General features: G+C 46.0%; 1 long non-coding RNA gene across 1 annotated transcript in view; it reads right to left on the minus strand.

The window, feature by feature from the left end:
- The window catches only part of LOC138504530 (uncharacterized), a 420972-nt gene extending 400872 nt beyond the window's left edge, over window positions 1-20100 (minus strand). Inside the window, exons 1-2 of the long non-coding RNA XR_011279860.1 lie at window positions 19986-20100; window positions 15546-15636 (exon numbers count right to left, since the gene is read on the minus strand). This is a non-coding gene — a long non-coding RNA (uncharacterized lncRNA). The remainder of the gene's footprint in view (window positions 1-15545; window positions 15637-19985) is intronic.
- Between the last annotated feature and the right edge of the window lie 4630 nt (window positions 20101-24730).

The following is a 24730-nucleotide window of genomic DNA, read 5'->3' on the forward strand; positions in this document are numbered from 1 at the left end:
AGAATCGTAGCTTTGAATCGCACCAAGAACCGCATTCCTACCCCTTATAGTTTTACCGCAATCGCGGAACACGCATCTGCGAATTTTACCGCGATTTGCAATTTCTTCACATGTAAAAACTGCTGCTGCTTGCCTTCCATTTGCCAGAAATTCGTTTAACCTGCTAACTATCCCTGCCTCATTGCTAGTGTGAGCCTGGACTAATATTAACTAGATACCACTCACCCTGAACCTCTGAAAGGGAATTAAAAGCGTTTCCAGCATATTTCTCATTCATTGCCAGCACATATCAAAGCAATTTGGGCCTGTGATTTCAAAACTCCTATCTGTTTTCTGTTGTCTAAGCTTGCTGGATTGAACTGATTACATTGATTGCATTTCTGAGAACTGTGTGCTTTCCTCCCATTTCCTTGCATTGCATAAAGAGGGGGGGAGTGAATAGCCAGAGAAAAGTGATTACATTGTTTGGTTGAAATCATATTGAGTATTTTCTGTACTGCATTCAGTGAATATTGCATCCACCTGAGCTTACATAAAGCATCCTCTACCACATTATACTTTTGTTCCTATTTACCAGTGTGCTACCTTACCCATTTCATCTCAACTCCTTAGTAATTATAAAGAAGTGTGCTAGTGCCAGATTCTCTGTTGTCAATCTTTATCATATCAGATTAAGTGTGCTATTCAATTATTAATTTATTATAAAGTGTTATATATATATCTATTGTTTAAATCATCAAATAAACCCTTTTAACTTGCAAAACAGAACTACTTCTTGGCTCAGTGGGGTCAGGGGGATTCCAAGAGAGGGGTGTTATATAGGGGTAGTCATCCAGAACGCATGAACTGGACCTAAAGATATATCAATAAGGGTTTTCATTCAGTATTCTAGACTAGGCGTTAACTTAGCTGTAGTGCTGAATTGAATCCTCTTACACCACAGAGAAGGATGAAGCTAAGGAATCGGAAAACTACCAAGCTTGACATAGAGGTCAGTTTGTCGAGTGAGAAGAAAGAGTTGCTGACCTCGCACTTTGTAATACCAGTGATCTTAATTAACCACCAACAGTCTCCAAGAATGCATGCCGTTGAAGCATACATCGATAGCGGAGCAGTTGGAAATTATATTGATCAAGAACTGGCAGCAGAGATGGGGATTCCTTTGTGTTCTAAGCCAACTATGGACAAGGTAACCACTGTGGATGAGACAGAAATCGCTTCCGGACCAGTAACCCAGTGCACAGCCAGGGTAACCTTTCTGTGCCAGGTCGGACATCGGGAGTCTTTTTCATTCGATCTCATCAAGGCACCTCAGTTCAGGCTAATACTAGGGATGCCATGGTTGGTTGCTCACAACCCTTTGATAGACTGGCGGGCACGAAAATGAACCTTCCCCGGTGACTGCTCCCCTGCCTGCTATTACCAAGAGGAGAAACCTGATGTCTGTATCCCCATGACTCCCGGAGCGACAGTATCAACCCTGGGAGCAACTAATACCTTGCCAAGTGAATACCATGATTTCCAGGATGTTTTCCGAAAGGACCAAGCCAATACATTGCCGCCGCACAGGCCCTATGACTGTCAGATCGACCTTGTTCCTGGTGCACAAATCCCTTGCAGCAGGATCTATACTCTCACTGAACCAGAAAACCTTCATTTGAAATCCTATTTAGACCAGTACCTTGCAAACTGATTTATCCATCCTTCAAAGTCCCCCGCAGCCAGTCCTTTGTTCTTCGTACCGAAAAAAGGAAGGAGACTTGAGAACCTGTATTGACTACCATGCATTGAACCAGATCACTGTGAAGAACCGCTACCCCTTGCCACTTATCCCTGAGATGCTAGACCAAGTTAAAGATGCCCAGATTTATACCAAATTGGGCCTTCGAGGAGCGTACCACCTGGTCCGAGTCAGAAAATGAGATGAATGGAAAACCACCTTCCGTACTAAGTACGGCTTGTTTGAATATCAAGTCATGCCCTTCGGGTTATGCAACGCTCCTGCGGCATTCCAGTATTTCATGAATGACGTCTTAAGGGAGTTAATTGATGTGTGCACCTTAGTGTACATGGACAACATCTTAGTATACTCAGCCTTGGAACAAGATCTTGTCAGGCACGTTTGTTCAGTCCTCACCAAGCTCCGTCAACATCGCTTGTTTGCAAAGCTTGAAAAATGCTTTTTTTACATCACCAAAGTAGAATCTCTTGGTTTTATCCTTACTCCAAGAGGCATCAGAATGGACGTGCACAAGGTAGATGCCATTCTGAAATGGCCTTCACCAACGTCTCTGAGTGGGGTACAAAGCATGCTGGGCTTGTTGGAATTGAAATGATATTATGCCTCCTATCGCAGTACTTGAATGTGTATTGGCCTACGCCAAGTTGTCTAAAATATCATGTAAATAGACTCCGCGGCAAGGTCTTGACCTTAACGAAAAGTTATGTAAGTCGCCATCTTGGATTTAGCCGCCATTTTAGGTTCTCTTGTAAAGTGGAAGTCACCCTGAACATCAAAATGGAGGCCGAATAACATTCTGAGTGAGATTCTGGCCGTTGTGACCTCCGCACACACGAATAATTAATATGCCTGCAGGCCACTTGTCAGGGTCGCAAACTGAGACCTTGTCCTATCACTGACCTATGTGTAAATGAACAACTGTATCAGCGGAACCGATCAAAATGCATACATTATAGGATTGCCCTGGCAAGGAACCCTAGGCCTGGTCCCAAGAATGGTTAACCCGCGAGGGGGTTGGCCAAGGGCTGGATAAAGGATATAAAAGCCCAAGTATTCCAATGTACCGTCTCTCTACTAATGCATCGAACCCTCGTTGAAGTTCGTTACGTTACTCTGAGAGCCGAATAGCTATCCGTTTGTCAATTGACTTTTGGTAACTGTTGTAGCTTTTAAATAAAGCACTTGTATGTCCTTTGTAACCTGTGTTGGTGTATTTCCTTTGGGCTTCCCAGCCTCATATCAATTTTTATGTTTTCACAGGCTTTGCAAACTTCTACCGCCGGTTCATCCCAGACTTCTCTCAGGTTGTGCACCCAATCACAGTACTATTATGAAAAAAACAATAAAAAGTTTGCTTGGACCGAAGAAGCAGGAGAAGCCTTTCAGGAACTTAAACAAAGGTTTACCTCCGCTCCAATCCTGCGACATCCTCGTCCAGACCTCCCTTATGTCATTGAAACTGATGCGTCCAGTCTCGCAAGGGGGGTAGTCCTTTCACAGAGAGAGCCGGAAACCGGCCAGCTACATCCTGTGGCCTTTTGGTCGAAAAAGTTCTCACCTCCAACATGAATTATGCCATCACGGACAAGGAACTCCTGGCTATCAAATCAGCCTTTAAAGCCTGGAGGCACTACCTTCTGGGGGCCAGACACACCATTACAGACCACCGAAACCTACAATATCTCAAAACAGCCAAGGCCCAGTCCTCGCGCCAATTACTGTGGGCCCTTTTCTTCGCCGAATATGATTATGTAATCACATTTCGACCAGGAGTCAGAAACGGAAAGGCGGATGCCTTATCTCGCATGGGCATAGATGAAATAGTATATACAACTCCAGACCCAGTGCGTATTATACCTGAAGACAAACTCTTGGGTATCACAACAGCCTTAACCCAAGAAGAACTACGAAAAGAAATCCAATGGACAATGAATCCTGATGCCTACCTCGCATGGCAAACTCAAGGAGAACAATATACCATCAAGGACCATCTACCGTTTTTTAGGGATCGCCTATATGTACCCAAGAAGGAATTACAACAGCATATTATTTCAAACTATCACAATTCACTGATCGAAGGGCATCCTGGGATCGCCAAAACCCTAGCTAAGGTGAAAAAGAACGTTTGGTGGCCTACCTGGCGTAAGGACATCATTCAGTATATTCAGTCCTGCGCGCACAAAATAAATCACAGAAACAAAAACCATCTGGTCTCCTACAACCATTGGACATTCCTCCAGTTCCATGCCGCACTCTTTCCCTTGACTTCATCACTGATCTACCTCCAAGCCAAGGGTTCAACACCATCCTTGTAGTTGTGGACTTATTCTCGAAGATGGCCCATTTTATTCCTCTCAAAGGCCTCCCAGACGCAGCCACTTTAGCAAAAGTGTTCCTGGAGGGCGTGGTTAAGCTATATGGCTTACCTTCGGTTCTGGTCTCTGATCTAAGCAGCCAGTTTGCTTCAAACTTCTTGAAAAAATGTTGTGCAATGGCGCAGATCGACGTTCGGCTATCTACCAGTCACCATCCCCCAAACGGACGGCCAAACCGAGAGAACCAATCAGACACTTGAGCAATATTTACGGTGCATGCTGCACCACGAACAAAGGAATTGGAAAGACCTATTATGGATAGCCGAATATGCATATAACAATTCTTTGCATTCAAGCACGGGACAAAAACCCTTCTATACCCTTTATGACAGACATCCATGTACCTCTGAAATAGACTTTCCAGCCAGCTTGGAAATGCTAGTGTTAAAGACTCTACACACAACCATTACTCAGGCTTTCAAAAGGGCAAAGGAACACCTTATTCATGGCAAAGAAAAATAAAAGAGATTCGGCGACCAACACCGGAAAAAGGCCCCTGATAATCAAGTAGGAGACAAAGTTTGGTTAGCCGCTAAATTCGTACCCATCAAGGGAACCCGGACCTTTCATCCCATATTCTTAGGACCCTATACCATTAAGGCAATTATCAACCCAGCAGCCCTGAAACTGGATTTACCATCTAATCTACACATCCACCCGGTATTCCATGTGTACCTCCTGAAACCAATGCAACCCGGCACACGGATTGGCACACCACCTAAGCCCATACTTGTTGACGGAGAACCAGAATTCGAAGTCAAAGATATCTTGGACTCTAAATACTCCAGGACCAAGCTATATTATCTCGTCGATTGGAAAGGATTTGGACCACAAGATAGATCCTGGGAGCCCAGTGAGAATATCCACGCACCACGTCTAATCAGGAAATTCCATCAGAACTTCCCAACCAAACCTGGGCCAGACAGAAGGAACACCATGGGAGGGGCCTTAGGGGGGAGTGATGTCATGACCCTCGCCCAAAACCCCCTCTGGCAAACCCATTGGCCAGGTATAGTCAGGGCTCAGGCCTCTAGAGCCTGGCATCCTCTTCAAAAGCCCTCTTGGGGCCAGTCCTGGCGCCTATGGCGCCAGGCTCATACACTATGAAAAGCAATGTGCTTGGGAACTACTTATTGTATTGTCAGCCAACATGGAGGCATCCACATAGCTTGGTTCTAAAGAACCAAGCTATGCGGTCTAGTGTTTTGGGTGTGGTAGCCTAGGGACTACTTTACCTGGACTATTTTGTTGGGGCTATTTAAACCACACCCGAGCAAGACAACACGCTTCATGTTACTTTGCAGCTTGCAACGTGACGCTCATCTTGTACAGCTATTCCCTCGAACCTCAGAGAAGCAGAACCTGCAAGAAGACAAAAGGAACATCATTAGCAGCAGCATCTTACCTGCAGTCTTCATCTTTAAACACTCACAGCTACTGAGAACAGCTTCCTCGAATCTGCACGCCTCCTGGACAGAATGACCTGAAAGAGAAAGACAGAGGCAACATTAAAGAAAGCAGTAGAGACATTTACAAATTACGAACTGATCAAAAGGCTTACCTGGCTGGTCGCCTCTCGGCTGGCACCACTCCGGACATTCCGCTGAAGAACATTGCGACCTAAAAGGAAGGAAAACACAGGTTAGCAAAGGCCAGACTTCGCAGAGCTGCGCATAGCGCTTACTTACCACATCATAGCGCTCTTAATGCGCCATCATTTACCAGTGGGGCTCAACCAAGCCAGTTCGCCGCGCTGAAGCTCTGCATACCTAAGGGAGAAAAAAGAGGCATTTTAAACAAAGAAAGGCATGCAGGATAGCAACAAAACTAAAGAACAGCAATAAGACCTACCTGAACAATATCAAACGGGCCGGCGTCAGTGAAGTAACTGGACCGCACTCACCCATGAAAGACAACGTGCCCCTGCAAAGAAGGCAGGACAGCGAGCACGCCTAATTCTATCACAAGAACCTTCCCCGCAGACCACATCAGGGCAAAGCTGAGAAGCATACCAGCAAGTAACCCGGCTGGGTGGCGCCCCTGTGGATATCAGGTGAGCGTAACATTGAAATGCTGCAGGCGCGTTGCAAAGGGCAAAGGGCATTACTTGATGTTCGTACAAGCCGTATTTGGTGCGAAAAGCGGTTTTCCATTCGTCCCCCTGTTTTACGCGAACAAGGTGATATGCCCCCCTCAGGTCTATTTTTGTGTAGATTTGGGCATCTTTGACTTGATCAAGCAATTCAGGGATCAGTGGCAGGGGGAAGCGTTTTTTTACAGTAATCTGGTTCAGTGCGCGATAGTCGATGCACGTTCTCAAGTCCCCCTCCTTTTTCAGTACGAAGAATAGAGGAGTGGCTGCTGCAGACTTCGAGGGATGGATGAACCCGTTGGCCAGGTATTGGTCAAGATAGGCCTTCAGATGCTGGTTTTCTGGTTCCGTGAGTGCGTAAATCTGACCACAAGGGATTTGTGCGCCGGGTATCAGGTCGATTTGGCAATCGTATGGTCTATGCAGTGGCACGGTATTAGCCTGTTCTTTCTGAAAGACATCTTGGAAGTCCTGGTATTCACTTGGTAGGGTGCCGATCGCCACAGTCGCAAGCATGGAGGTTCTGGTGTCTATTGGTTGTTTCTCTTGGCGATAACATGTGTGGGCGCAAGTCTCGGGAAAGGCCAATTCTTTTACTCGCCAATCGATTCGAGGATTGTGAGCTACCAACCATGGCATTCCCAAAATCAACCGGAACTGTGGTGCCTTAATGAGGTTGAAAACGATAGATTCTTGGTGTCCATCCTGGCACAGAAGGGTTAAAGCTGCAGTGCATTGAGATACTGGACCAGAAGCTATTTCCTTGCCGTCAACAGTGGTAACAGTGTCGGTGGTTGATTTAGGGTGTAACGGAAGCCCCATCTTTGCCGCAAGATCCTGGTCGATGTAATTCCCAACAACTCCACTGTCAATGTACGCTCTTACTGCGTGCATCCGAGATGGTTGTTGGTGATTGATCAAGACCACAGATAGTTCAAAATGGGAGGTCTGTAGTTCACTTTCTTCGCTCAAAAAGTGGACCCCTACACTTGCCGGGCTGGGGAGTTTTCCGATTCCTTGATGGTATCTTCCTTGTCCGTGGCCCCTACCGTCCTCCTCGGTGGCTTCATAGGGCACTCTTTAAGGAAATGGCCTGACCTTCCACAGTACAGACATAACTGCTGCTGTCTCCTTTTATCCCTTTCCGCTTTAGTCAAGGGGGATCTGACCCCCCCGATTTGCATTGGTTCTCCTGAACCTTCCGTTGTGCGGGCAATATTGTCCTTTGAACGCACATATATAGGGCGAGGGTCTGGTCTGGTTCGATCTGCTCTTCGGTACTGCAACCTATGATCCAGTTGAACAACAAGGTCAATGAATTCTGAGGAGTCTTTCGGGGGGTTCACTACTTGTGGGAGAACATCCTTGAGCTCCCCCCTTAACCCTGATGGAATAACGTGGTTCTCTTCTCCACTGGCCATTCTGCTTCAACTACGAGTCTATTGAAAGTGGCTATGTATGTTAATAGGTCTTCATTCCCTTGGCGTATGGACAGAAGTTTGTTGTCTAATGCCTGCCCATGAGTACGACGGGCGAACAGCTTTTCCATCTCCTGCTGAAAGCCCCTGAAGTCATGCAGCAAAGGATCGTCTTGGGCCACAAAGAGTACAGACCAGTCTGCGGCGCTACCACTCAGGTAGGATAGCACAAAGGCGACCCATGATTGGTAATTCGGAAAGGCCCCTGGTCTACAAAGGAAGCGCAGGCGCCACTGGTTCATGAACGTTGCAAACCTCTTGGGATGCCCCGTAAATCGTTCGGGCGGGGCCAAGGCAACTGCCCCAGGAAGGGTTATCTGAACGGGATTGGCTGTTGGTGCTGCCATCGAGGGCACGCTTCCCAGCAATGGTGCATGCCCTGCTTGTGACTGGAGAAGTTGACAGCTTAAATCATCTGTGCGTTCTTTGGCTACTATCAGCTCTCTCCTCAGGGTCTCCTGCCTGGCTGCATGTACTTCGGAATGTAGCTGCCCCAACATGTGGGCTAACTGGTCGGTTTCTGACGTTTCCATGACGCCCAGGTGGATTTTGACGTGAGGCTTTGTGTTCTGTAACGCTCACCTAGTATCCACGGGGACGTCACTCAGCCTGTTCTGACCTCTTACGACCTCGAACCCTTCCCTGGAGTCTACTCGACTGGAGACTGGGTCTGAAACACAGGATTGGTAGAGTTTAACTCCCTATTGTCTCTGTGTGCTTGAACCCCTTCTTCCCCGGGGTCCAACCTTTCCCTTTGATCCACAGTTCACCTTGTTTTCTTGGAAAGTGTGCTCTCCGTCCTGCTTTCAGCACAGGGGCGCGTTGATTGATGCGGGCTTGTTGCTGCCTAGTTACTTCACTGGCAAGAGTCCGACAGGTAAGAATAATAAGTCTTTTGAACAGTTCTCTAACTTCGTTCCTTTCCTTCCTTAGATGATGGCCGGCGTCCGGGGATGGCAACGTGCTGCTGAGATGAGTAGTGCTGAAGGTGAGTGAGAGCGATGTGACCCTTTCATATTTGTATTGAACTGAGTTCTTTTTCTTTGTCTTTTAGGTGCCGCGACGTTTTCAGCGTGGATGCCGGTTATGAAGAAGAAATGCAGTGAGTAAGCGCGGTATGCAGCACCTCTAGATGTTTCCACGCTAACCTGGAGTGTCTTTTCCCTCTTGCAGATGGATGAGAAGTTCCGGAGACAGAGTTCCCACAGAGCGGCTGGGATTCAGGTAAGCGTTTGAAGCTTGTACAGTCTTTAAAAATAAGCAAAGATTAACTGAATGCTTAGTAATGCCTTTTTTCTGTTCCTTTCCCTTTCCTTAGTTAGCGGCGTGCCGGGTTGGGAATGACACCACCGAAGATGCCTGCAGACCAGAAGGGGCAATGAATGATGGGCAGAAGTGCTGCAAGGTAAGGCTGTTCCTAACGGTGTTCTTGTTCTTGCAGGACCTGAGCGCAGAAGAAAGATGCAGGCCTACTGGAGACCGATCCGAACACGGTGAGCGTCACGCTGCAGGTGAAGAAAACACAAAGCATTTTTCTCAGCCTGGGCGTGACTTAAATAGTCTCTGGGTATCCCAGGTGTCTCTGGGCTGAACCACACCCAAAAGACTAGACTGCACATGCAGTTCAGGGAACCGAAATATGTGGGGGAATCCATCTTGTCCCATCAATGCACTACAAGTCCAATCCCCAATGTTATCCTATGGGAGTGAGTGAGTCTGGTGCCACAAACGCCAAGTCTGACTCCAAGTGGGTCTTTGGAGGGATGGAGAGGCCCTTGAGGGCCATGTATGTGATCGTGGCCTGGCTCTAGCCTGACATCTTGGAGGGCTAGGGACATGAGGGGCAGGAATCATGACAGCTTCACATGATCTCGTCACTTCTCCCCAGAGGGGAGCCCTTTCGTGTGAGGCTAGGGAGGTGAGGCCGCTACCCAATAATCCCCTTAGAGGTGGTAAAAAGCAGGAGGTCCTCACAGGGAGAGACTACACATCTGGGGATAGGGACTCCCTTCCCGTTCAGGAACCCTCATACACTCTCATCCCTCAGACTTTAGACCTCCTCAAAGTATGGTCAGCCCATATGAAAGCACTACTGTTATGTATTGTAATTCTCCAACCAAGAGGGTGAGCCCAGTAAAGTCAATAAAAGTTTAAGGCAATAACAAGTCTTTCCTGAAGCTACTGAGACGAGGAAGAACACTCAAGGAAGCATATTGAATGTTCACCCACTAAATACTGAGACAAGGAGGTACCTAGGAAGAATGAAGATGGGCTAAAGGAAACAGGGGAAGGACTTTCACCTTACGCTGGGGACGCCCAGCTTTTTGGTATTAAAAGAGATGGACTACCTGAAATGAGAAGCACCAGGTGTGAAGCCTGGAGAGCCCGGTAGATTTGAAATGGACGAGAAGACGGAACGCTGGGGAAGCTGATCAGGACTGCTAAGACTTGAGGGGGTAAACCGAGGGAGTCCACTGCAGCCCGACTGAGTGAGGGCTGGCCGAGAAAATTGAGGTTGGAAAATGTTGGTGCAACCTCGAAGAGATGGACGGGCTGTCTAAGAACAATGCAGACACCATTGCGCTGCAGAGGAACCCACAGAGCGCTACAGCACGTGAGAGAGCAAGGAAAGAAGTCACTGAGACTGGCCTGGTGAACCACTGCCCCTGGAAGAAACAGTGACATGTCCCGCTACAAACACAGGTAACGGGGTACACAGGAGACCCGGTAAGTGAGTGAGGCCAGCCGAGAGCAGCATCCAAAGCGATCACCCCCGTCCCAGTGGTCAAGTCCGAACTACAAAAAGGAGAGTGTCTCTGGGCAGTAATCTCCCTCTTCTCATTGATGCATACAGAAATACAATAAGTCTGGGAAACCTCAGGAGTAATCTCCCTCATCTCGGTGACTACCAATAAAGTACTTCAAGTGTGAACATGAATAATAAGGTCCTCCCTTGCCTCAAAAGGGGTGGTGAATATAAAGCCAGTGTGTGAAGCTATGGGCATGATCTCCCCTTCAGAGAGACTGTGCTAGCAGAAATCTGAGTACCAAATACCTTGGGAGTGATTTCCTTCATCACTGTGAGTGTGATATAAGAGAGAAAGATATAAGAAGCAGTGAGATTAGTCTCCCTGGTTTAAGAAGCACCCCTAAGAGTCAGAAGGAAAAGGATCATATCAGGACTGGCCCTTCTAGTCCAAGTGGTACTTTGAACCTCATTGCTTGTTTGAGAGACATTCAAGTTCAAAAAGGAGAGGTATCTAAGTCACCTCAGTGGGGGAGAAACCAGGAAAAGGAGGATTTTACGTTCATCCTAAAAGGAGATTGGAAGGAGTTACAAGGGCTCTTGAAAAGTATTGTTTGATCTTGAAGAATTCCTTCATTGTACCAGGAGAAGGGAGTAATTCTCCTGGTTGTTAAATAAGACACTAAATCAACAGAGTACAGAGTCAAGCCTGAAATATGATCCAGGACCAGAAGAGTGGTGTTTATTGAATCATCACCAATGTTATCACGTGTGGAACTTGATAAACCAGGAGACAGAAGTCATTCTCCTGGCTCTTCATTTGAACCTGAACTATGGTCTAGTTATTTGTCACATGACCGGTGTGCACTACTTCAGGAGGAGGGAGTTATCCTCCTGACCTTTCTTTATTAGTTATTTGTTTCGTTTGGTGGTAGGGACAGAGGATTTTTGGGACAGAGGATGGTTATTTTGGTTGGACATTCATCCTGACGACGAGTACTCAGTTATCTTTACTTTAGTAGGGACTTCCCTTGAGAGCTAGGGAAAGATAGGAATTGTTTTTGCTATCTAAAATAAAAGTCTATGGCCAGAATGCCACCTTTGTGTCTGACTTCAGACATGCCATATATGGTGTCAGGAATGGGATCCAACCCAATTGATAGAAATTGTGGGACCCTCCAGTACAGTGCACATACCCCAAGAGCTGTAAGCCCCACAGTTGCTACGACTGAGTATAGGTTTTGACCTTCATAGCAGTATGGAAATCACTATTGAAGCAGGTGAACAGCAGTTAGTTCCCACTGGTCTAGTGTTGACACCCCCAAAAGGAACCTATATACGTTGGGAATCTAAATCTGGCCTAGCCTGGAGGTATGGTTTGTATGTCATGGCTGGTGTAAAAGATCCCAATTATCAGGGAGACATCAAGTTTCTAATAAACAACCATGGAAAACCACCTTACCAAGTCAAGATGGGCAAGAAAATCGTCAAGGGATTTTGGAGAAAGCAGTCTTTCCCATACCTAAAGAGGTTGTTGACCAGGGCCCTTCATAACGGGGCACTAAAGGCTTTGGGGGGGGGGGCAGATGAGAAGACAGCGAAAAAATAGCAGACCCTGTTGGAAGAAGTAGAACTTATTCCTGATCTTGCATTTGCCCAGCATAACGATCCAATAAATACAGAAGCTTTTTTTAAATGTATTCCAGAGGCTGATGGTAGGCACAGGGGGGTCCTTTCTTCTTCCTAAACCATGGACTACTGTATCAGGGTGACTGAACTCCAGAGTGGTTGGTGATAACTTAATTGGTTATCGCTCACAGCCATTGGCGAGTGGCTTTTGAGCTAGTCCATGCATATCTCATCTGAGGACATCTAGGAGTTGAAAAATCCCAGGGACATGTTTTTCCAAGATTTTATTGGCCAGGGGTTCATGCGGATGTGCACATTTGTGTTGCAACATGTGCATTATGTCAGAAAACTCCCTCCCCTCCCTCAGTGTCCCCAGCTCATTCCTGTGACTTGCTGTTATAGAGATTCCATTCTCACAAATTGGAATGGACATCATGGGTCTGTTAGAACCCTCTAAATTGGTGAATAAGTATATATTGGTAATCTTGCATTATGCCACAAGGTATCGGGAAGCTTTCCCCCTGTAAAACAATACATCCCAAAACATTTTAGAACACTTGATTCCTTTTCTGTCCATGGGTGGGTTCCAGAGAGAAATTCTAATGGACCAGGGCAGTACATTTATGTCCAAATTGATGGCAGAGGTCAGATAAATGTTACAAATGAAGACCTTACTTACTTCTGTATACCATCCTCAAACAGATGGACTGCTGAACCGGTTCAACCAGACACTAAAAAACATCTATAGGAAACTGATGGAAGCCAATGGAAGGAATTGGAATTCTATGATTCTCTGTGAGATTTTTCCAAAATGAAAATCTACTCAGGCCTCCCTTGGTTTTTCTCAATTTGAGCTCCTATATGGTTGTGAACCACGGGAGGATTTAAATATGCTTTGAGAAACCTGGGAGGAAGGAGAAGTGGCAGTCCTTGCCATGTCCCAAACAGTGCAGTGGTTGACGGAACATATGGCCATAGTTAAAGAAGTAGTTACTAAACGCCTTGCACAGCCCCCGGAAAGCCAAAAGGCTTATTACAACCGAAAGGCTGTTCATATGTCCTTTTCCATCAGACAAAAGGTGTTGGTTCTTTTGCCTACTTCTGATCAGAAGATGCTCTCGAGATGGCATGGGAATTTATGAGATAACTGAAAAGAAGGGGCCTTTTAATTACCTGGTATCTCCACCCGATAGAAGAGTAAAACCTCAGATCTATAATACTAATCTTCTCAAGGAGTGGAAGGATGACTCAGTGGAAGATACATGTGTCACCATAGCTACTTTATTGAGATGGGAATTAGGAAGAGATTTTAATGTCTTCTGATTTAACCATACAACAACAACAAGATATAAGGGATTTACTCTCACAATTCCCAGATGTAATCTGTGATCAACCCAGGAGGGTCTAACATTTTTTCCATCATATTCATACCCCACAAGGAAAGGGGGTGAATTTAAGACCATTTTGTATTCCGGAGGCCAAAAAAGAAATAATCCTACAAGAAGTAGATAGCATGTTAGAGGCTGATATCATCAAGCCCTCGGAAAGTCCTTGGTGCTCGCCAATAACCCTCGTAGCAAAACCTGATGGGTCGTGGAGATTTTGTATATATTTTCGTAAGCTCAATTCCATCTCCCCTTTTACAATTATCCTATGCGTAGGATTGATGATTTAATTAACAGACTGGGATCAACTAAGTACATCTGCACTATGGATTTAACCAAGGGCAGGTGCCTTCGGACCCCTCTGATAGAGAAAAAACATTTTATTTAAATTTAAAGTCCTGCCTATTCAAATGCATGGGGCCCCGGACACCTTTCAAAGGCTGTTGGACAATGCATTGCTACCCTTTTATTTGTTTTGTGGCACATACCTGGATGATATTCTAATCCACAGAGAGACCTGGAAGGAATATCTTCTCCACCTTTATGAAGAGCTGGACTAACCGCTAATTCCCAAAAAGTGCCATTTGGCATGGTCTGCTGTTAAATATCAGTTTTTTTGTAGGGAACTGTTTAGTCTAGCCCTATTTAAAAAGAAAAGTCAAAGCTCTCCAGGGAACATCTCCTCCAGAGACAAAAAGGGAACTTTGAGTCTTCCTAGGTGTCACCAGTAACTATCGTCAGTTTATCACTGCATACCCTTCCATAACATGCGGTCTAACGGATAACCTGAAAAATGCAGAGCCCCAGAGATTGTGCTGGGAAAAACGAGATCAAGATAGCTTTGACCGCTTGAAACACATCTTTGGAAACAGGCATGTTCTCAGAGTTTGTGACTTTAGTAAAAAGTTTATCCTCCAGACGGATGTGTCAAAAGTAGGCTTTGGTGCAGTTCTCTCACAAGAGTATGAAGGTGTTGAATACCTAGTCCTGTATATAAGTAGGAAACTCTTCCCTCGAGAGAATTATGCCACCATTGAGCCAGAAGCCTTGGCCATTAAATGGGCTATAGCCTATTTGAAATATTATCTCGCAGGACACAAAGTTTGCCTGGTAATTGATCATTCCCCTTTGACATGGTCAATCCTTAGAAAGGGCACTACTCCCTGTATTATGCACTGGTTTTTAGATCGCAGACAATTTTGTTTTACAGTAGAGCATAGAAAAGGTAGGGAGCAAGGGAATGTAGATTTTTTGTCTAGTTTTCTGCTAACTGAAGAAGGTGAAGGCAAGCCCACGAGGGGAAGGGTATGTGACAATTCATAGTATCTTGTCACTTCTCCCCAGAGGTGGGCCCTTCCCTTTGAGGCTAGGGAGGTGAGGCTGCTACCCAAATATCCCCCTAGGGGTGGTAAAAAGCAGGAGGACCTCATAGGGAGAGACTCCCCTTTCTGGGGATAGGGACTCCCTTCCCGTTCAGGAACCTTCTTACCCTCTCATCCCTGAGACTTTAAGATCACCTCAAAGTATGATTAGCCCATATGAAAGCACTACTGTTATGTATTGTAATTCTCCAGGGTGAACACATTAAAATCAATAAAAATCCAGGACATTTTCAAGTCTTTCCTGAAGCTATTAAGACGAGGAAGAACACTCAAGGAAGCCTATCAACAGGGACGTCATTTCACCAAAATGCCATGGGTAGCGGAAGTAACTGCATGACCCTTGACCTCCTGATGACATCACAGGAAGTTATGTCTTTTGACCTCCACCCTCAAGTGACATCACAGGAAGTGGTGTAATGACATTTGACCCCACCCCAAAATGACATCACAAAAAGTGATGGCACACAACCTTTCACCACTTGGCATCACATAGCATCGTCCCGTAGTACAAGTACACTAAGAAAAATATGGTTACGATAACACAGTAACGTGGCATACATTGCATACAAGAATGGATCATCATATGTAGCATTATTATTAGTGTGTCAAGGCCCATGTTACCATGGGAAGCGTATGAACCCCCTGTTATTTCAACATAACCACAGAACATTTACATATGCTATCCATTTTCGATAAGTTTCTACGTGTTAGTTTTACCTCCCCAAGAGGTCACGGAAAAGGCTGGAGGCCCTGCAACTGCTCAGTAGTGGTATTGTTTTCTGAAGCATCTTGATCTCAAGATGCACATCTGGAAATAAAAACAAATTCTATCAGGATGAAAGAATCGTCTGTGCAACACCACACCTTATTTATTTGATGCACTACAACAACTACAATTTAAGGGGGGCAGGTGTACAACAAAAAAGGTGAGATGACAAGTTGGTGAAATGTTGTATTATAATTAGGGTGTTTATTAAGCTTCAAAAGCTAGAAGAACAGTTTACAAGTCACAGGGGGAAGTACATGGTGAGGGAAGCAGATTGTAAGGGATCAGTACAATGGAGCAGGGGTCTAACAATGAGGGAAAGGGCGGTCAATTTGGCAGCAAGGAATCTACAAGCAACCAGGGGAGGAAACAGAGGGGAGAGGATGGCCAAGTCTTATGGTAGGTGGGGAGTTGACCTAGGTGTTAAGGATAATATGCCACAAAGTAATGAGAGGAGGCAGAGGTGACAGTATCATTTTGTCACTGCTGAATTACACAAAAGCAGGACCTGGGCAGTGACAGCAGAAATAAAGCGGTCTCCCTCCTGTGCACATTACACTCAGTAAGAAAAGAAAGCCAAAGTTGGTAAGTTATGTGGTCAAGTTGTGCAATCCTGAACAAATGGCTCTTATCCCGGTTTCAACACTTAACCTAAGTGTGTGATCCTGGGCAAATAATGTAATCTCACTGCATCTTACCTGGAGACCCTGTGGTTCATTTCTAAGCTTATGTTATTATAGCATAATGTTACCATATGCTATTACAAAATAAAGCTTCACTCATGGTGTTAATAGCTTTAGAGTTGTTTGGTAGCGTGTCTACATTTATGGGGTTATAGTTTAAGGCATTTTACACCTACTGCATGCATTTCACCAAAGAAAATGATTTACAATATTCTTGTGCTTGCACTCCACAGCCATAGAGTTGATAGCAAGGCTGTGCACTGCTCCTACGACTACGTGTCTGTAAGTGCCTAGAGGCAATTCTGTTAATTGCTGGGTGGTTCAGGTCTCTGCTCCTGAAGATGAGGATCATGTCTGTTTCTCTAATGTGCAAATCCAGGGCAGGAGAGGACCTAGCCTGCAATCGTCCAATGCCTCCAGCAGGAAGGGTACGCGAGAAGTCCTCCTTCCTTACAAAGGCGCACAGAGCGCAAAATGGGCAAACTTACCGCCCCGCAAAAGCTGCTACCTGGGTGCAGAAAGTACACTATGTAGAATATCAGTAGCAACATTGTTTCCCTTTTTATGAAATCGTGGTGGGACAGAATCCAAACCACAGAAATCTGTGGGCCTCAAAAATGTATGCCAGACACTAGGACAGGGGCTTAGACAGGGGAGGGCCTGAGCGGCCAAGGCCAGGCTAAAATCTGTAAATGCCCACTCAGCAGCGAAGTTAGACAATCCGCGCTACGGCTCTGGCTATGGCAGATTACAAGAGTAGCACCGGCGGCTTCCTCCCCGGCTCTGGGATGGTGTGATGGTGATAAGGCCAGGAATCAAGCAGCTGGATGAGCAGAGGCCTATGTCCTACCGCAGTGTGAAATAGGAAGTGCAGGCCGTGAAGGCAGTGACGTCAATGGGGCAGGGACAGGGAGGGGCATGGGCCCCTCCTCTGAAATCCTGTGCCCCCCGATCCTCCCTACAGTGGCATACCGAGCAGGGAGGGCAAGCTGCCCCACCAGAGGCTCTTTTGTGAGCCAGACCAGGATATTTGTCAGTGGGACTCCTCTCACCGCTATGAGGGTCCCCAACGGGAAAGGTGTCCCGCTGGCAGGACGATGAGTGCTGAGCAATTCCTGCTCAGCACACTCATTGTCCTGGCAGCAGGACACCTTAGCCTTTCCGAACGCCCCCAAGACAAGGTCCCAAGGAGCTCCGGGCAGCAGAGCAGCAGGTACTTTGTCCCTTTAGAAATGTAAATGGGAGGGAGGGATCAGAAGTGGGAAGGGTGCATAATTGTGCATGCTTTATGCAATTACTACGGCTTTGGGTATTTGTTAGGCTCAAATTAATCTGCATGATGCTATTGTGACTTTGCATGCAGGATGGGGAGAATAAAACTAAACCTTATTGCTCAACACATTTCTATGACAATGTATATATGTATATAATTAGCTTACTATGAAAGGATAGTTTATTATGTAATGTGGTTTGCTTCCAAGGCATTGCTATATATAAAGTATTATTTAAGTACATGAAATGCAAAACAAGACCTTAATAAATATTGATATCAACTAAACCTGTGAAGATGTGCTCAGTTGCTTAAATTGTCCACATCCCGGATTCACCATTTAATCAAAATGTGTGATCCTCGGCAAACCATTTAATCGCACTGTGACTCTTCTGCAGCTCTATAATTTATTCACATCATTGCTTATGTTAAGATATCATGCTGTTATTTTAAAAAAAGCGTAATGGCTATAGAGTTGCTCCATATATAACAATAGTGCAATATAGGTATTTTGCACCACAAAGTTATTTGCCACTTGGCTTACTTATGGCAACTTATTCTAAAGTCACTTCCGTGGTGCCTCCAAGTATCAAAGACTGATGATGCTTCTTGCCATATCCTTTTCTGTGAAGTTTTTTCTGTTGGTGCAATCCATATGCAAATTGAGAAGTTTGCATGTCGTTTGCCCCAGAGCACCTGGACAGAGCTCTAATAGATGAGTTTCCTGCATCTATAATGGTTCTAGAGTTTTATTATTGTTGTGTTAAAATGCCAGCTGCCACTAATGTTACCAAAAACGTAGATTAATGTAGCAGCGGGCGGTTTGGGGGCACGAATGAGACCGTATGGAATTGCTCGCACTGCATTTGGGGGGGTAGCAGGATTTTTTTTCGTAGCTTGCCCCTCCCCCACCCCACTCTTGCAATGCTAGATACTCCCCTGCGTCCCTATCTGGGCTACTCTCTCTGCAGTGCTATCTGGCATCTGCCCGCACGGCACACACACAAGGCCGCAATACACAGGGCCACAATGCTGCCGTCGGGACCGGCAACGGGCACAGCAAATGCAGTGAAGAATGCACCATAAAGGTGCACACAGGACAGCAGCACAGGGGTGAGGGTCGTCAGTCAGGGCCCAGGGCTTGCCATTGTTACTGCATTTGTGCGCACGCATGCGTTGCTAGATGAAAAGGCAAGCCCTGCCCCCTGCCCTGCCTGAGAAGTGGAGATTGGTGCAGAGGAAAGGGGGTCTTGCATGATAATCAGTGCTAGTGTCAGTTTGATGTGGGTGTGGAGGTGGGTGAGAGGAAAGGGTGTCTTGCATGATAATCAGTGCTAGTGTCAGTTTGATGTGGGTGTGGAGGTGGGAGCAGAGGCAAGGGGGGCTTGCATCATAGTCAGTGCTGGTGTTAGTTTGATGTGGGTGTGGAGGTGGGTGCAGAGCAAAAGGGGTCTTGCATGATAATCAGTGCTATTGTCAGTTTGATGTGGGTGTGGAGTTGGGTGCAGAGGAAAGGGGGGCTTTCATCATAGTCAGTGCTAGTGTCAGTTTGATGTGGATGCAGAGGGAAGGGGTTCTTGCGTGATAGTCAGTGCTGGTGTCAGTTTGATGTGGGCGCAGAGGTGGGTGCAGAGGAAAGGGGGTCTTGCATGATAGTCAGTGCTGGTGTCAGTTTGATGTGGGCGCAGAGGCGGGTGCAGAGGAAAGGGGGTCTTGCATGATAGTCAATGCTGGTGTCAGTTTGATGTGGGTGTGGAGGTGGGTGCAGAGGAAAGGGGGTCTTGCATGATAATCAGTGCTAGTGTCAGTTTGATGTAGGTGTGGAGGTGGGAGCAGAGGCAAGGGGGGCTTGCATCATAGTCAGTGCTAGTGTCAGTTTGATGTAGCTATGGAGGTGGGTGCAGAGGAAAGGGGGGCTTGCATCATAGTCAGTGCTAGTGTCAGTTTGATGTGGGTGTACTGGTGTGTGCAGAGGAGAGGGACCTCATACATGATAGTCAGTGCTGGTGTCAGTTTGATGTGGGTGTGGAGGTGGGTGCAGAGGAAAGGGGGTCTTGCATGATAATCAGTGCTAGTGTCAGTTTGATATGGGAGTGGTGGCGGTGCAGAGGGGAGGGGTGGTTCTTGCACGATAGACAGTGATAGTGTCCGGGTGGTGGGTGTGAAGGACGGGTTTCAGTCCCTTCCTGAATTCATGAAATGACTCGACATGACTGGGTCCTAATGACTGGATCTCAGTCACAAACGTGAACAAGTGATGAGCTCCGAACAGGTTCCTCCCGACTCTAAAGGATGACGTACAATGGTGTAATTCACTGTTCTCCTAAATGTTAGGCCAGGAAATGCAATCCCCCTGCGGTGCAAGACACGGGTCTTCCCACGGGACACACTCCCCGAAGAGACTGTATTATCTGCAAGGAGCAGGCGATGAGACTCACCGCCGAGTGCATCAGGAGTGCCTGTGAGCATTGTGATTCCTGGAACACAGCTGATGGCCCTGCTGCTGGAACCCGGATAATAGGCAAGCTTCGATGCAGCAAAGGCTAAGAGCCTGCAGGGAAATCACAAAACGGTATCATTGTTTCATAAAATGCAGTGGGTTCTGTACAGTAATTAGGCTAAAAAGCTAATGACCATTTTTACCCTTATTTCCCCTGCTTTCGCTTTTCACCTTCGAGAAATGTTGCTTTTGCTTCCTTTATTCCTCGTGCTGACGCAGAAGCAACGTTGGTCCTTAAGATGTTTTTTGGATGGAATCCATCGCCCTCATTACCATCAGCGTGTGTGCGTCACAGGTCTGTTTACCCGGAAGTCGGGCACACCCTGAACGTCAATTACACACTCGCTCCTCCTGTCATTTCCTTTCCGGCGCCAGTCCTGCCAGCTCCATGACTGACACACCTGGCTGCCATTTCCCAGAGAGCTGCAGTCATCACTGGGGAACAATTCACCCAGTTCCCTTGTTTGACTGAGATCGAATTTATAAAGCGGTACCACCCAAGGGCATCGAAGCGCTAAACCGAGAGTATCAGAAATGGCAATAGGGAATGCAGGTTTTTATTTTACTGCAGAGTTTCAACAGATAATTGATTCCCTGAATACCTTCTGGAAGCTCATTCCACAGCCAAGAACTGAACGCACATCGGCAGCCTCTCATCTTCCAGCACATACACTGCCAAACTAATTTAAGCAGACAATTCCTTACCCCCACAAACTGCATCACACTGGCCAGAGCCCTGATTCTTTCACGACTCCTCTATTGCAATGTCTTACTACTAGGCACCTCCATCACCAATCTAAAAAAACTACAACTGATACCAAACAAAGCTCTGCGGGCCGCCCTAGGAATTAGAAAATCGGACCACATATCCAAGACCAGAAGAGATCACCATTGGCTGCCTGTCACAGAGTTATTTTCAAAACCCTATGCATAACTTTCAAATGTCAACAAGAAAAAGCCCCCATCTACCTAAACAAGGCACGAGCCAAAATAGAAGTTACAAGAACCCTAAGATCCAATAACCACCTAGTGCTAGCCACACCCCGCTACAGGAATACCAAAGCAGGGGGCAGCAGTTTTCAATACCTAGGCCCCAAACACTGGAACTCCCTCCCTCTCAGTATCAAAAAAGAGGGCTATTTTTGTGCTTCAAACAACTGCTGAAAACTTGGTTATTTAACAAATATGAATAAAACGGCCTCTCGAGAAACTGTAACTATGCTGCATCCACTGTTGTATTATTAATCTTATTGTGGATACTTTGTAAGATTGTTTTGACTGTAACCCTCGCTGTAATTGTCACTGACTAATATTTCAACAAGTTGTCTGTAACCTCGCTGTGATACCTACGGTTTGGCCGTGTAATAAATAAAATAAATGAAAAGGATCTGGCCATGGCTTTGGACCGCTTGGGCAAAGGGGGCAAAATCAGAAATGTGTTAACTAATCGAAAAGATTGTCTGGGACCGTAACATTTGCATTTGGTCCTATGCTGGGGTGTTGCTAGGTCTGGAAAAGATCCGGGGCTACACTAATGTCGGGACTGGCACGACTCACATTTAGCAAGCCTTTTGCAGGTATCCCCTGAGCTTCTATCCCAACCTACAACCCAAAGACCTGGGGCTAAAGTCCCCCAATACTCCCCTAGCGACGCCTCTGGTCCTATGGTAGAATGTATTTGGCTCATGTTAATCCTTTAAACCCGAGGTCAAACATTTAAACTTGACTCTAGCAGAGAACAAGAGCCAATACTGTGTCCTAAAGACAGGAGCACTCTGAGCCTGACTAGTAACACTTGGAAGCAAGACCACGCAGCACAACAGAGGCTCGAATCCCGCACCTGCGCTTAGAAACCGAACTCAAGTACGGTATTAGCCGCCTTATAAAAGAACAAATAAATAAATAATATTAGTAACCATCCGCGCAGCAGTATTCAAATGTACCTGGAGACGTTTAAGTACATAAAAAGAAGACCCAAGAAACAGATCGTTAACATAATCCAACTTGCATCCGATGGTCGCCCTGACGATGGTCACCCAGTCACTTTTACATAAATTGTCCTAATCTGCCTAAGTAACATGAGATCATAGCGTGATCATGAGGCTATGGCATTAGCCTGAGCTATCATAGGGATAATGGCTTCACACCCAACAATAAACCTTTGAGCTAGAAATAAGTAAACAGTTCATTTGTTTCCTGATTAAAGAAGAGCCTTTTGTTTTGCATCCATGTTTCAAAAGTACCATAAAGTTTAGCAACATCTTCAGATAAACTGGATGTCATCAGCATAGTCCTGAAACAGAACTTGTTAGCCGTCCGAAAGATTGTGTAAAGGTTTCATAAATAAATCAAATCCTCGGGAGGATAGTTCAGGGGCAATGTGCTCACCTCTTAAGCAAGATGACACGGAGCAACACAGGTTCGATCCTCGGGTCCGCCCATGGAATCCTCTGCGTATTAAGTGCGTTATAAATAACCTTATCATATCACATCAAATAACAAGGGGTACAAGCAAGATTCTTGAGGTACACCGCAACTGCAGGGGTCGGAAAGGACACACTTTTGACTCTAGATGCTCTGTCTGACCAAAATGAAGACAGCCAATTGAAAGCCCTGGGAGACAGGTTTAGAATATGCTTAGCCCGGGTGAGCGAAAGGTTGTGGTAGAGAGAATGAAAGGCTGCTGAAAGGTCTAAGCCAAGCCTCTCTGAAGGGTTCAGGCAATATTCCTTGACATCTAATGAAGCAGTCTCGGGGCAGCTCAGTGGTTGAAAACCAGAATGCCGGTCCTCAAGAAGTTCAAAAAATTGAATCCAATCCTGCCATTGGGGTGTAGCCACCTTGACCAACATCTTATATATATTTTTTTTATTTCCTTCATTTTTTAGAAAGATGAGCTGTGCCTACTGCTTCCCTTCAGCAAACATACAAAAACAACCCACATGGTCGTCAAATTGGACAAAAAAGGCACCATGTGATATATTTTGATCCACAGTAATTACTAAGAGCGAGTGGGGCAGGCACACCCATGTACAATAATAATCCTCTGCCTTCTCAAATCAATCTTCTTAGGGAGGCGGTGGGGAGGAGCGGAGGCTCTCACGCGTCCCAGTCTAACTTAACGTTCCCCGTCCAACAAATAACAAATAAGCATACCATAGACATCCATGCTCAAAGGGCTTCTTAAACCAATGAAAAGATGACAATACATCATGAAAAAGAGACAATGTTTCGCTGCTCTCTGCAGCTTACTCAAGGTAGCAAAACATAGACAAAAGAAATGCTTTCAAACTGCTTCTCTAGCCGATGCATTTGTTTCACTACAGCTCCCATAGACGCTGAGCCGTCTAGGTAGGCTGCAAGTGAAAGAGACAACAGACTACAGGTCATCAAAGTGCAACGAGCGCATGCACAATAGCATTAATATATGTGTGTAGAAAAATACAAAATCCCATTAAGAAGTCTTGGTTTATAAAAGGAGGGACATGGTGTGTATATACACATCTCATAATGCCTTTAACTACTTAACTTTTCTCACAAAAGTCATAAGCCTTAGTGTCTTGGCCCACCCCCGTTGTCTGATTCATATTCTCCTTTCTCTTCAACCCTTCGATTCATATCTCCACAAGTGTCCTCATACTCTGAGCAATCCCGCTTTGCCCTCAAACATACAGAATAGGGTATATACCTAACATTGCATAGATACATAACTTCTGAAATGCACAGCCCTATGTGAAGGAACCAGAAACACAGACACAAACAGATAAGGCGTTCCATAGGGGAATGCTTAAGCCAGAACTCCCATCAGCTATAACAAGCATAGTCAATGGTAAGGGATCATGGGATTTGTAGTCCAAAACATCTGGAGAGCCACAGGTTGCAGACCCCTGGCTTAAGGTGTCCTGTTTTTCCATCTGTGCCTGATGACGCGATCTGAAGATCTGAAGATTACAAACGCTTTACTTGATCCAAGCCTGCTACTGTAGGACAGTTCCCATATATTTAGCTATAGCTGCATCTGGAGTTGCAGTAGGCATGATACACTCTCTTCTGGGACATGTTTTGCAAACCTTGATAAAGGTTTCGGCACATAACTGCTGTGCCTCTGTTCTGCATGGTCCTCATTTAGACGTGACGGCTCATCATCGAGGGTTTACCCAGATGTGGAGGCGGTGAGCACAATAGTACCATTATGTTGGGGAACAATGCACACCTGTTATCTGTCAATAGCGCCAGGATGCCCCTCTGGGTGTGAACGTGCGCTCCACAAATACACTGGTTATGTTATGCTAAGAGGTGAGGCCCAGTCAAGGTCATGGAAACCCAGGACGCGGGAGCCGTGAAGCAATCAGAGCTCTTATTGTCTGACTCAAGCTTGAATACACAATATAAAAAGGGTAACATCTCCACTAGCTATGAGGGGAGGTGGGACAGACTCCAATGTGAGAGTGAGACAGGAGGAAGAGTAGGAGTAGCACCAACGGATGGCAGGATGGGAAGCAGGAGGATCAGCAGAAGGAGAGCCATGAATAGGAACAGTGGGAGGGGGCACTAGCCGGCCAGGGCACCACAGTGAGTGGAAGAAGGTTAGCAGGCCAGGCAAACACAGTAAGCACGTGGAAGACCTAGGTATTGAAGCTGGCAGAGGCCATGCAGAGGCTGCTGGGCACGATGAGGTGAGTC

Source organism: Ambystoma mexicanum, chromosome 11, assembly GCF_040938575.1.
Source record: "Ambystoma mexicanum isolate Mex_15411 chromosome 11, UKY_AmexF1_1, whole genome shotgun sequence".
Lineage (NCBI taxonomy): Eukaryota > Metazoa > Chordata > Amphibia > Caudata > Ambystomatidae > Ambystoma > Ambystoma mexicanum.